This window comes from Salarias fasciatus, chromosome 16, assembly GCF_902148845.1.
Source record: "Salarias fasciatus chromosome 16, fSalaFa1.1, whole genome shotgun sequence".
NCBI lineage: Eukaryota > Metazoa > Chordata > Actinopteri > Blenniiformes > Blenniidae > Salarias > Salarias fasciatus.
The window spans coordinates 14,908,955-14,922,478 of NC_043760.1; the positions used below are offsets into that span (position 1 = coordinate 14,908,955).

A 13,524-nucleotide genomic window follows, 5' to 3' on the forward strand; every position below is an offset into this window, starting at 1 on the left:
AAAAGCAAAACCAGATCTAGATTTCTACTGATGCTCAGTGAACTAGGACGGGCGGCGGTAGCGGCGTTTTCATGGCGGCCCTCTGTGTGTGGCATTGACTGCAGTGTCACATTCACGCTCTGATGATAACCGTGTCTGGCGTGTGCGTTGGCCATTTCTTCTATTAGCAGCAACAATTCATATGACGTGGGACCAAAACACAAAAACAACTAAATAACAGAGGCTTAAGAATTATATTGCAGACTGTCCTGAGGTCCACCCTACACACACTCTCACCTCGCTACGCTCTCCAACACCTCACCTTTAAAGGTTAGCGTCCCCCCCCCCCAACAGTAAACAGTATTGCTGCATTAAGCATTTATGAGTGAGTTGCACACTTACAGATGCTGCGACCTCAGGCCTCCACCTTGCTTCAATTTGGCGGCGGGGCATTGCTGATGATTTGATGTGAAACTGCAGTGCGTCTTAGTCGTGCAAGCGAGGGTCACGCTGCTTTATTTATTTTAATGAACGCCCGCCACCAGTACGCCCTCCTGCACAATTACAGCTTATTCTCACACTCTGACATCTGCCCATCCCTGGGCTGGAGAATCCGATATGGAAAATCCTCTCTTAAGAGGGAAAAGGTGAAGTCTGAGATTACTTTGGTACGAGGCCTGCTTGGCCTAGTTTGGCGGTTCGATGTCGGAGCACAGTGGATTATGCCCCGATGGTGAGGAGGTCCCCTCACGGCCCAACATCTTTCTGATAGGAGCCTCTATAAGTACTTCCACGCAGAGACCTCTCAACGCCCCCTGAGGGACGCCCATCAACTCTTAATCTGAACTCCACAGAGCTGTGCACGTGACTTCCTGGTGTGTGAACGCTCATAAAAATCAAGATTTCAGTTGAGGTGTTACATGACTGAAGCACTTTTTCACCCCAGAAAGAGCATCGACTCACGTGGAGGATAAATACAACTTGGAAAATTAAATAAACCACTGAAAAATGTAATGAACATCAGTGAGAAACCTACACAACCGCTGTTCCCCTGACTTGTGGTAGGCGTTTTGGTGGTTCTCGGCTCTAAATTTAGCCGTCAGTGTTGAACTCCTGCACGCTTTAAGACGACTTAAAGCACAAGCATGTTTTTCCTCATTATGTGTACTTTCATTATATCTATGCAGATAACGGTTATCTACCACGGGTGTTCAGAGTGGCATGAAGAGCCTCCCCCCTCATAGTTTACGGCTGTTGGGATCAAAAGACAATAAAATTTCAACTAAAATCTTATTTTCTCATTTTCATTGTTCTGTGTGATGCTTAAAATAAATTGTTTGGGTCCCACAAATTTCTGTTTGCTATTGTTCAGATGGAATAAAACACCCTTGCAGCAGCTTAACCAGGTAGTTTTTAATGAAAAGCACTCCTCCAGTTCCAGAACTTTTACCTGGGAAAATGCAGAACCAAACAACAGCTGGCCATGTTGTAATTGCTGGTGCTCACAGCTGACTTTACGAAGTGAATCCTTAAAAAAAAAGAATTACAAAATTTTTAAATATTTGATAAAGAAAATAGATTTTATTGGACCTCAAACTCTGTTCTAAAAATGTCTGCTTAATTTAACCATATTCTGCGGTTCCCAGTTACCGTTCTACATCTGATCCACATCTGAGCTTTTTGCAGCATAATCACAATCCTGAGTAATCTCTGCCCTTATGCACATTTTAAATGAGTCCAGGCAACCCCCTCCGCCCCACCTCTCCTCCTCCTTACAGCAGCACAAGCTATTTGCGGCTTTTTTGATTTAGCCGGGCGGTCTGCCTCCAGAACCGGGGTCGACCCGATTCATTCCCATGCGATCCACGAATGCTGAGCGTGCAGGAGGCTTGAAAGTGGAATGGATGAACGCATCTATACAGCGAGTGTTTTTGTTGTGGGCTCTCTTTTTTTTTCCCCCTGCCCCTCAAACATAAAGTGCACTTAACACAGCGTGCCTTGCAGGTCAACAGGAACGAGAACGAGCGGCTGGAGCACATTTTGTGCTGACAAATGACATTAATTGAAAAAAAAAAAGAAAGGAGTGAATTGCAGGGCATTCATACAAGGTTTTGGTGGGTTTTTTTTATATATATATATTTTCCAAACAAGACTAATCTTTTGCATTGGTGCAGGGGTCGCAGGGTGAAAGCCAACAATTCTTCTAGGAGAGCACAGCGCCTTCTAGACAGCGTTGTTCAACCCATCATATCGGTGCAATACAGCATAGATAAATCCACGTCCTTGACCCCTTTGCTTTCCAGAGGTTTGGCAAAACACTTTTTAATTCAAATCAAGTAACGGCCGTAATGTGAAACGTTCCAGCAAACGTGTGTGCACACGTAAGTGACTTTTATGGCAACAGACACAAACAAACGTGCTCCAACGCCCACCTTATAATTCTCCCAGAGTATCCCTTCACATCGCAACTGTAAGCACGTAGTTAGCGACGGTCGCCCTGAGCGACTGTGTTTTACACAGGCTGACTAATTGATTGAAACTGTGAGCACTCATGTAACATTAAGCTAAAAAAAAAAAAAAAATCAATTTCTATTCTAATTTGAAGCGAGCGGAGGGGAACAACAGTGTTTTTGACAGTTGCAGTGGAACGTGAAGCTGCAGGGTCGTCTGCGGCCTCATTATTTTGCGGCAAAGATGTGAAACTGACACAGACGGCATGGTGCGCAAACTGTGTTCGCATTTTACTTTTTGCTTTATCTTTTTTTTTTTTTTTTTTTTTGCAGGGTGAGCAGGACAAATTGATTCAAGAAGCCTTTTCAGTCACCCACGCATCCTCGTCACCTCATGATTCACGTACGAGAACAATGACAGGATTAAAGCGTGGCCACTGATACACGGCGGTTTGTTTTTCGCCTCGGCTTCACACAGCGGGAACGTCGAGGGGGAGCATGACTGCCGAGTGTGCAGCTTCACAGCTGTAATGGCATGACTGCAGTCCGTAAAAGCTCCGTCACGCTGGCATGAAAGATTGAGTACTTCTCTGAAACATCAAATAGTCATGAGTAAATAGGCCATGGTTTTATGTAGATCCCGCAACCTGAGGTTTTGCTTGTTTGGAGGCTCAAAACTTGATAAACATACACATTTTAAAGGTCCCACCACTGCGACAGGGGAGTTTTAGTTATTTTATGATTACAACAAGCTGTAAATTCTTTATAAATGTTGTGAAAGTATTACAAGCCTTCATCTCGAGCCACTAGTTAGCCACGACACAAAATTATGTCTACCTGTCATGCAGCTCCCAGCCACTAGTCGGAGCCACTGAGCCGGATCAAGAAAATGAAAATAAAGATTACATGTAGGCTGAATCAGACTTAAATTACTCTAATCAGGCAATGCACAACCATCCAACCAGATTTTGTTGAAGTTAAAGACAAATCAGTGATTGAGAGCATTCAAAGCATGAATTATGCAGAAAAAGACTCAAGCAACCAGAGGACAAGGTGGACATTTTAGAGAGCATCAAACACAAAGGCGAAACTGGACAGTTAAACCTGCTCAGGTTTATTTAAAAAAAAGCTGTTAGCCTAAAGAGAGGCCACAACACTGCCACCTAGCAGCAGGAGGTGTAACTTTTTTTTTCCCCAAGTAAAGTTTCAGGCAGTTTTGAGCCACACAAAAAGTAGAAGGTTTGAGGAAGACTGAACAAAAAAGACAGATCTCACAGTTCTGACTTCATGAAATATGTATGTGGTTGCGTGTCGACTTATTTAACGAGATCCCTTTAAATAACTGCAAATATATACTTTTGCTGACTTTCCTCATATACTGAATCATACATTTTGTGTGGTTCATCTCATTATCATGATTCTTGGCAAAAGTGTTATTCCCAAGGAGAAAATACACTTACAAATAGTAACTCAAACTAAAACTAAAGGCAGATTCTAACTGGAGAAAGTATGTGGTCATTTTTCCCCCTATTAATCATAAATTGATTAAATTCACTCCTTGTTGTATTGCAATTTATCTTGATGGAAGAAACCATAGTTTCTTTGTCGTATTGCCAGATTCTTGCCAAAACACAGCCTTTTATAACTGGAATAATAAGTCTGTGGGTTGGTTGGGTACGTAGCAATTAATTAATCTTTTTTTTTTTTTTTTTTTTTTTAATTCCTAAGACTCCAGCTCATATTCAAACAAGAAAAGAACCCGTACATCAAGACACATTTGTTGGAAAAGCTCAGTAGTTTTCAACAGGATGCACACCGAGCTGCGTCTGAATGGAAATGCTCTTGGAAAACAGCGGCGCAGCCATCAGATAAGAGAACAGGCGGCCAGGTGTGCAGCCTCTCACGGTGGAGTCAGGTTACCCCTCGGCCACCAACAGAACGGTGAATGTTGGCGGATAATAAACATTTTTCTGCTTGATGTCTCGCTTCAGCAAACCAAAAACAATCTTCACTACACTCAGACGTCTGAAAAGGTGGTTTGAAATCAAGAATTTGCTTGAAGACTTTGGACCGGGATGCTTTCACCACGTCTGTTATTCCTCTGTGGCTCCTCCACACCTAATAGATCTCTCACCACAACTCATACCTCCACTAATGCACCGCTCGCTCGTGCTGTCATTACAGTCAACGGCGTCTGTAATCTCAACCTGTGGATGGACGAGAAGAGCTTCACTCACTTTTAGTCTGGGACACCTCAGACACGACGGAACGGAAAAGTGGCGAAGCTGTTAAGTGTCGCGCAGGACGGACCGGTAAGCGCACGCCAGTGTAGTAGCTGCTGTTTATCTGAATCGATAGCAAAGTAGGGCAGAAGAAAACAGGATGTCTGGTGTTTTTCAGGAAAAGCTCACAGGACAACGAATGAATAGAAGTGGGAGCCTGATAAGGAGTGCCTAGGAAGTGAAGAAAGGGCCCCCTCTATTAAGGAACGTATTCATCAAACAGCTCTGAAAGCTTTTGGAGCTAAAATAAGTGAAGCAATGTTCAATCGCACGACGAGGAATCCTCTCAATCCCCAGGTAATTAAACCCCTGTTATCTGGAGGAGCCTCTATCTCCCTGCAGACAGGCAGCGTCTTTTTGTTTACACTGCTATTTATGAAATCGCCCGTGACACGTTGTGTAACCGCTGTCGGACCAGGGAAAGTCACACTGGAACTCACAAGAAGACCGGACTGTAGTGTGCTCTCGCTCTGTCCTGCTCGGGGAGCGCAAAAAATTTATTTGTGAGGGCACCCGGGACGTGGGCGGCTCCACGTCATCCAACCTATGAATTCAAATATTTAGCGAGAAAACAATCCCTGGCAGGTCGAGCAGGAGTCCTCACTCCGTCCCCCAAACGCCGGCGCTTCATTTAGTCTACAAACACCATCATTTCTCACAGTGAGGCGCGGAGGGGTTGAGAGGGAAATAAGACGTCCTCTGAAGGTTCGTTATCGGTTTCAGAGCTCATGTTTAAGTCATTCGCCGTGTACTGTATGTAGGCTAAAATCCGAGACCTTTTTTTCTCAGTAACAACTGACGAGCAAGCCCCCCCCCCCCCCCCCCCCCCACCTCACCCCTCCTCTCTCATCAAATGTGTATCCTCCTCAGCACCCATGAGCCTGCGAATCCTGAGGAAGTGCGCCGTCTTTTTATAGCGCCTCACGCCCCGTGGTGAGCGGCGGCGCATCCGTCAGTGTTTCGTACGACGACGACGACGACGTCCGCCGGGCACGGAGCGGCGCGTGTGGCTCGGCGGGGGGAGCCGCCACGTCCTGCGTGCGGAGGTGATGGGCGTCCCGTCTGCTGCCTGTAGATCCGCATTACAGGGGAGTTAAAAAGGAGAGGACGCTGACAGCAGGTGACAATTTATTAGCAGCAGCAGCTTCTTCCCTGCTGCTGCTGCTGCTGCTGCTGCTGCTGCATGGGTCCCGTTCACACAGTGCCGATGCAGCATCTCAGCCCCCCTGTGACAGCACAATGCAGCAGAACCGTGCTCCCACTCTGAGCCACTTGGCCAGTTTGGCTCAACTCCCCGAGTATCCAGTCTACACGCTTTTGTCCTCCTTGAACTTAGAATTTCAGCAGGTGAAGTCGGACTGCAGCACTTCCGCGAAACGCAGAGCGAGGTGTAGTGTTGCCCATTCCACTCAGGATTGCCCCAAAACCGACAGGAGGTGCTACAGTTGACAACAGCAGGAAGATAAAAATCTAAATCACTCCTTTAATAGCAACAAATCAGCAAAAATGCTTTTCCCCGCACAGCTGCAAGCAGATTCCACATAATTTCTTTAAATGAAAGCAAGTGTTTGTCAGCAAAGTGCCTCGTTCTCCTGCACTACTGCTCTGTGAAATAATCTATGCTGCATTGTTTAAGGGGAAAACGTGAGTCATGTAAGCCGAATCATGCAAACAGCCACTAATATACCTTTGGGAATGAGGCGGCGTCAAAGGGCAAAACAGCACCGGGCTCCACATGGATGTTTATACAGTGGCACAGATTTCTACCACGTATGTGAGTTAGTGTGACCCTGAAGCGCACACGCTCAGTTTGGAAACACACTCAAAGCACCATACGGTGATACTCAGCGTCTCCCTACAGGTCAGAGTAAACACATATTTAAACTTTGCATCATAATTGCGTCTTCGGGGCAAATTCACACAAAAGCAGGACCAAATATTTTGTTGTTTCAACAAATAAAGGCTTTTTTAGCAGAAGCAGTGTGCAGTCTTCACAGGGCTATTCAGCCTGTGATGTTTTGTTATAGTGTTGGGATTATTTGGCATGATACATCCAGCAGTAAACAGGTGCCTCCATCTGTCTGACAGGTGAGCAGCAGACAGAAAGATGTGCACACAGATTTACACCAAATACTGCTCTTCCAACAAGAGATACGAACTGTCTTTACAGAACAAGGTTACTAGGGAAACGCGCTGGGCACAGGGTCAAGGGCTTCAAAGGTCAGGATGCCTCAAGGCATCCCAAAATAATCAAATAGCAGCTAAACCATATAAAAAGAATGTGATGAAATTTGAGAAATATGACAATAAAAGCATAAAAATTTCATAGAAATGTGCCAAATGTCAAAAAAGATGGCAAACCGAATAGAATTGTTATTTAATTGACCACAAGCACACTTAGAATTACCAGAAAGCATTATCCAAGTTGTCCCATGAATCCAAAAACCCTGCTCATAAAGTAAAGGAAATAAGAAAAACACACTAAATGGCAAAAACAAAACAGTAATACTAAAACAAGCCATAAAACAAGTAAATGACCACAAGAAGGGATGTAAAATAATCAAAAAAACATGCTAAATGATGACAACAATACAGAAATCACAAAACATATGCTGAAAAAGCACACAGAGTAATTCAAAAGTACTACTGATAAACAAAATGATCAAAAAAAGACACAAAACCCCCATCACCACATCAGCATGCAAAAAGCAAAATGAGGGCATATTTTATTCCTGCTGAAGTTGGTGAAGGGCCGCTTTGCATATGTGTGCACAGGGGCCCCGTTGTCTCAGCATGCACCCTTGTACACTGAGGAAAAGCCGTGTCATCATTCCTGCCCCCATCCTGACGGTTCACATGAGATACAAGTGACCACCGAACACAGAACGGACCACATAAAAAAAGGCCAAATAAGGGGGGGAAACTGCTACAAGGACACGTAAAAAGGGCAACCACAGAGATGACATTGAGGAGGGTGGGGGGGCTGTTTAGATGTCTGAGCACTGGGGTCACTGTCTCACAATGTGGCTGTGTAAAAAGGGGGTAAAGTTCACTATCCTGGCACGTCAGAGCACAAACGGGGGGCACGTTTGCAGCAGCGCAGACTAACTTCCATTCAAATTAAGTTGAAGTGGAAGAACATCCAAATGGAAGAACTGGTGAGTAATCCCTTCACACTTTTACGCATCAATCCACCAGACAGCAGCGGCTGAAGGAGGAGGAGGAGGAGGGGAGGGGGGGTGCACTTGTACCTCGCGCTGTCCCAATATGCACGCATGCATCCTGTCTTTTTCCCGTCGCGGATGAGGACCGAGTGCAGAGATGGGAGAACCTGCAGCCGCAGCAGCCTCCATGTCTCCGCTCCGCCGCGAACACGATGCGGTCTCCCGAGCGGACCTTCACCACTGACAAGGCAGAGCCGAGCCGCGCGATAACCAGAGAGCCCCCCAAACTGCACCGCTGCGCACGAGCGGGGTGATTTTCAACAGCCACAAACACACGCGCACGTATTCTCCTCATTGTCATTATTGTTATTATTAGTATTATTTCTTATAGCCGGTGCGTCGCGTCGTCTCCGCCGTTCCGGAGGATTACCAGCCTAATATTATATAAACACAACCGGAACCCAAACCACATTAGCATGTTTTCATCTGCTGCAGCCAAACCAAAATAAGCAGAAAAAAGAAAGCCCGGTTCTACTCACGGGAGAGGAGCGCGGCGGCTCCCGGACCGCAGTGGAACCGAGCCCGGCGCTCGGGAACGGGGACGCGGCGATGTGTTTTCCTCCGTGTCGTCGCTGGTGTCGGAGCGGGCGGAAAGACGGCAGGAGCCTGGGTAGAGAGAGGCGCACGCAGCGGCTGCACGGTCGCATGTACCGCAGTGTTCACGGCCGCCTTCTTCTGCTGCCAGCCGCCGTGTGGAGGAGCCGGCACGGCCCGGAGAGGCTTTAGCGCCGCCCGGCGGTGCGGAGCCGGTGGAGGTCACGTCAGGCCTAACGCACCCCTCCCTCCTCCTCCTGCGCTCCCCTAGCCTCCATCCTCATCCTCACTGAGAGGAGGAAGGACATCAAACACGGATTGAGCGGTACAGAGGGTGCACCTGTAAATTTCTCCAGTGTGAGATTAATAAAGTCTGTTCTATTCTATTCTATTCTATTCTATTCTATTCTATTCTATTCTATTATATATTAAGAAAAATCCAAAACAGAATTCAAACATCTTGCAAAACTCTGATTTATTAAGCTAGAACAGCTGTAAGCTAAATATAAGGACTTTCCAAGAGTTTATGGCTATCAGTTTGTTTCAGCTTCATCAATTTTTGTGAAATAAGTGCAAACAATGTAATTTTCCTCGTTTTTAAAACTGTGATTTTTGCGTTACAAAGTAATTTTTAAGTCTACTTTTGACATTTTAAAGGAGCTATTGCCAGTGTAGGTTCTGGTGGAGTCCTAACTAAAGTAATTGTAAAGTAAATGTCTTAGTCACGTCATTCAAAGTTACACTCTTAACACTCTCTTAACACACAACAAGGCAGATGTGGGTGCAGTTAAGGGCAAGACCTTTCTGCAGGTACTCTGGTTTCCTTCCAAAGGCTTTGTGGATTTCATACGACTTGGACTGGCTGCATCAGTATTCATGTCGTTAAAACTGACAATTCCACAGTGAATGTGGATAAATGTGGATGAAGCGTTGGGTTAAGGCTCGACATGACTGTGAGGGACCCTGGTTCAAATCCTGGTTGTAGCAGGAAAGACAGTCAGCTTAAAAATCAATCTTACGGTACATTGACTTGCTGTGGTGTCTTCCTTTTAAAAGAGTTGGTAATTACACTTTAACAAAATCGCTATATAAAAAAGACAGAAGTGAACGTCTATGGAGTGAGTGTTTCTTTGTGAAACTAGGTGAAGGGCTCATACATCAAAATGTGATGAAATATGATTTTTATTTTTTTTACACTGACAGGTCAACAATTTATATGTTTTAGAATAATTCCCAAGTTGTTGCATTGTTATTTTCCATTTATAATTTATGCCTGATCAAATAATTTGTGCATTGTGGCCCTGTAGAAAACTGATTTCGTTCTACATTTGACAAGTTTGCTTGTCCCGAGAGCATTCATACCCCCATAAATAAATCTAACTGCGTTTCTTTTTTATTGATGCAAGAATGTGTGACATTTTAAAACATGTATCTAATACTGCTGAGAAAATACTGCTTGCAGAAGAAAAACTGTCACATCTTTGTGATCTTGAATCTTTTTCTGCAAGTTACACAACATCGAGCTAAATGATTCAAAACTCGCCCTACAAGTGGGAAATACTAACAAGGAAAAATGACATGGTGATTTCTGCTGCTGTCTTGAAAATTGTAGCAAATTAAAGTCGATAGCATCGCTATCTGTGAACATTGGATGAATGTTTTCTGTTTCATGACGACTGAGTATGATTTAGTGACATATCTTTGAAAGAAATAATCATTCAGTGCCGATATTAAACACAGTCACTGGTTTTCTGTGATAACCTCACAGTGGTAAAGGACAAAAAGTCTCTCAACAGTCCACTAGAGTCTGCTAGAGCCTCACGATCCGCCTCCATCTCTGCTGAAGGCTCCCTGTGACAGTCAAGATCAAACAGCAGGCCTTTTAAATCATTCAGCTCAGGAACAGCCTTTGAACTTCACATGATATCATATTGTGTGTGTGTGTGCGCGTGTGTGTTTCCTCTAAGCAGCTTCTAGCATGTATCTAATTTGGCACGCTAAATATGATTTTCCTGTTTTAGGTACGTCTCCACCAAAGGTTAAGGCTGTGAGACTCCACACTTGTCAACATTTTATCTTTGCTTGATTCTAAAAATAACTATATATTTATGGAAAAGTGCCTTTCCAGACATTCAAGGTCGCCGTGAAACTGAAAAAAAAAAAAAAAAAAAAACGCCAAACGTATGTTATTTGACAGGAAGCCAGCGTAACTGAAAAACAGGAGATAAATGCTCACTGGGATAAGATTGAGTTAAGAGTCTTTCCTGCTGTGTTGTTAATAAGCTGGAGTCAATAGATGAGTTTATTTGAGACATATAGGAGGGGTGCCACAGTCGTCAGGTCAAGAAAAAAAAAACTACCTGAGTGCTCAGATGATATGTTTAAAGCGGGAGGCTTTGCAATGGGGTAAAAATCACAAAAAGCATTGTAAACATGTGAGCAGCCCCTCTCATACACTCTGTGGTGGTTTGTGTAATCTGCTCTAGTGTGAGATGAAAAACATTCCATTTAACCAGTTGCATTTTTTTTTTGCAAATGTTGGCTAGTTTGAAGCCATCAGTATTTTCATGATGGGAGAGAAGACAAAATACAGAAAAACAACTGGAAAGTTCCAAATTCTTTGAGGCATCTTGTTGGGACCAAATGAATATTCATAAAATCAGTCAGGACAGCGACATTAAAAGTGAAAGACAGAGAACTGCTCATTCTACAGTGTGTCTACAGTGTGTCCTTTCATTGTGGCCTAAGACACACCTGTGCATTTATTCTGCTGTCGAATCAGATTCTTGATCTGCCACACACCTGTGAGTTGGATGGATGATTTGCATATTTACAAAAAGTTTTGGATTATTGAGTTCAGCCCATGAAAAATAGGAGCAAAAATGAAAGTCTTGTGTTTATATTTTTCTTTATGACGGGAGCAATATTTCAGAAAACCATCATTTGTCTGGAATACGATACAGCAGCAGATCAAACTGAGGGAAAGAATGTGGCGATGACAGAAACATTATCCGTCCTGGCTGGTTGAGCTACCTGGATCAACCCGTTCATTTATTTTTTTTTAATAGGATCTGCATCATTTGTATTCCAACTAATATCAAAGCATATTGCTGCATTATTAAATTCAATAATCCTAGTTGAGCATCCATACAGGCCTGATGGCATCACATTTCTTTCATATTTTATTTTATATATAGTGGTTGTCAAACTTTTTACAGCGTGTAATACCCAAGAATATGATGAGCGGTCCAATTACCAACGTGACCACCAGACAGAACACTACTGAAATCTTACTCGATCAGCTGTGGACAGTTCACAAATGTTCATTCTAATGTGAAAATGGCTCATATTTTTCAACCACACTACAAATCAGCAGCATTATAAGAGATATTTGAACTAATATCAGACCTTATTCTTATTAGCAATAACCCAAAGCCATCAAACAGAGGAAAGATACTGACCATGAAGAGGAGAATGTGTTGCAACCCTGTCTACTGTCTCTCCAAATGACTTTTGTCTTGGTAAACCTTCAGTCTGACACCGTGAGGCACCAAAAATAGACACTGGCTCTTCACTGCAGCACACACCCAAGATCAATATGTAAATATGCTGGTTGTCAATGAATTATTTAGGACTTGCCTGTCTTTGATTGAGAGTATAGCTCAAAACAAGCTCATACTGTTGTGTTTACATGTCAAGAGAAAAAGCAAAAAGTTGGTTTGAAAAATAAATAGTCAGGTTAGTCCAAGTATTGATACTTTGATGTATTGTTTGATACTCACTCTTTCAGTGGACTCTTTAGAAAACGCCAGAAAATAAAAGAACATTGAAAAAGGGTCATCCAAGTATTTATCAAAAAATAATTTCTCATTTGAATCATTATTTAGAATTTCATTGAAAGGTTAAAGGTGAAGGATAAAAAAACAAGTGTCGACATTTCACTTTTAACATATAAGTTGAATTTTATGCTTGTGGAACTGTTAAATCAATAGGAAGGATCATTGATAATCTGTCCATCCAATGAACTAAATGAAACACTTGCACACCATCAAACAGTTCAGTGTTTATTAGATCTCCTGGAATTTTTGCTACATTCATTTCAGGTTATACACATTTGTAAAACACAGTTCAGATTTGAAATATGTGAGTTCAACTTGTGAAAAATGTAAAGTTGCGACAACAAATGTTATCAGAATGTGTAGACAAGGCGTTTTAGGTTTTAAAGGGTGACTGCATAGAAAATGTCTTCAGTTGAATTACCTGAAAATATTGGCAAAATATACAAAAAAAAAAAAACATATCATGTTTGGAGGTGCAATGTTACAAAACAGTAATCTCTCAGTTTAAACTGAAATAATTTTTACAAACATTCCCAGACGATGAACACACACAGAAAAAAAACAACATTGAAACCAACAATTGTTCTGATTAGTGAGACAGTTTGAAGAGTCTACAAAAAAATCCAATTACACTGCTCCATAATTAAACATTTTGTTAAAACAGAGATGGTTTAGCTGTGTTCAAATGAGAACACAACAGCACATCACATTCATATCTCAAAAGATAAGTGTACTTTGAACATTGGTGTGCAAAAATCAAAAGCTCAAAAAATAAGGAAAAAAAGCCCTGAATGTTAAAATATTTAATAATAAATGTGAAAAATAGAATAGTTAACAGAACATTTAACATGGTTACTGGAAAAAAAAACTGGATGCACCAATTACATTATTTGAAGATATATTCTCAATTTTGACATTTGGAAATTCCCAGTGTAAAAGAAATCACTTTTCTGTCATTGTTTTTTTTTTTTTTTTGTCACAAAGAAAGCCACTGAACAACATCATAACCTCAGCAAAGTTCTTTTTATGGTCTTTATAGCATGCTTCTCAGCTTTTGAGGCTATGACATTGTTTTCAGAGACTAAAATCACATGTTTGATTACAATCCAAGACATGTTTAATGGCTTCAAAAGATATTCTCATTTTTTCGCATCTTTATACTCGCAGCAGTTCACTTCACTTTTTCTTCATTTTAAACATAAATGAATGAACCTTC

The 13,524-nt window shown here is 42.5% G+C and overlaps 1 protein-coding gene across 1 annotated transcript in view; it reads right to left on the reverse strand.

The window, feature by feature from the left end:
* Positions 1-8,605, reverse strand: part of adarb1b (adenosine deaminase RNA specific B1b) — a 122,314-nt gene extending 113,709 nt beyond the window's left edge. Inside the window, exon 1 of the mRNA XM_030112667.1 lies at positions 8,415-8,605. The gene's annotated coding sequence lies outside the window, so the exon portion shown is untranslated. The remainder of the gene's footprint in view (positions 1-8,414) is intronic.
* Between the last annotated feature and the right edge of the window lie 4,919 nt (positions 8,606-13,524).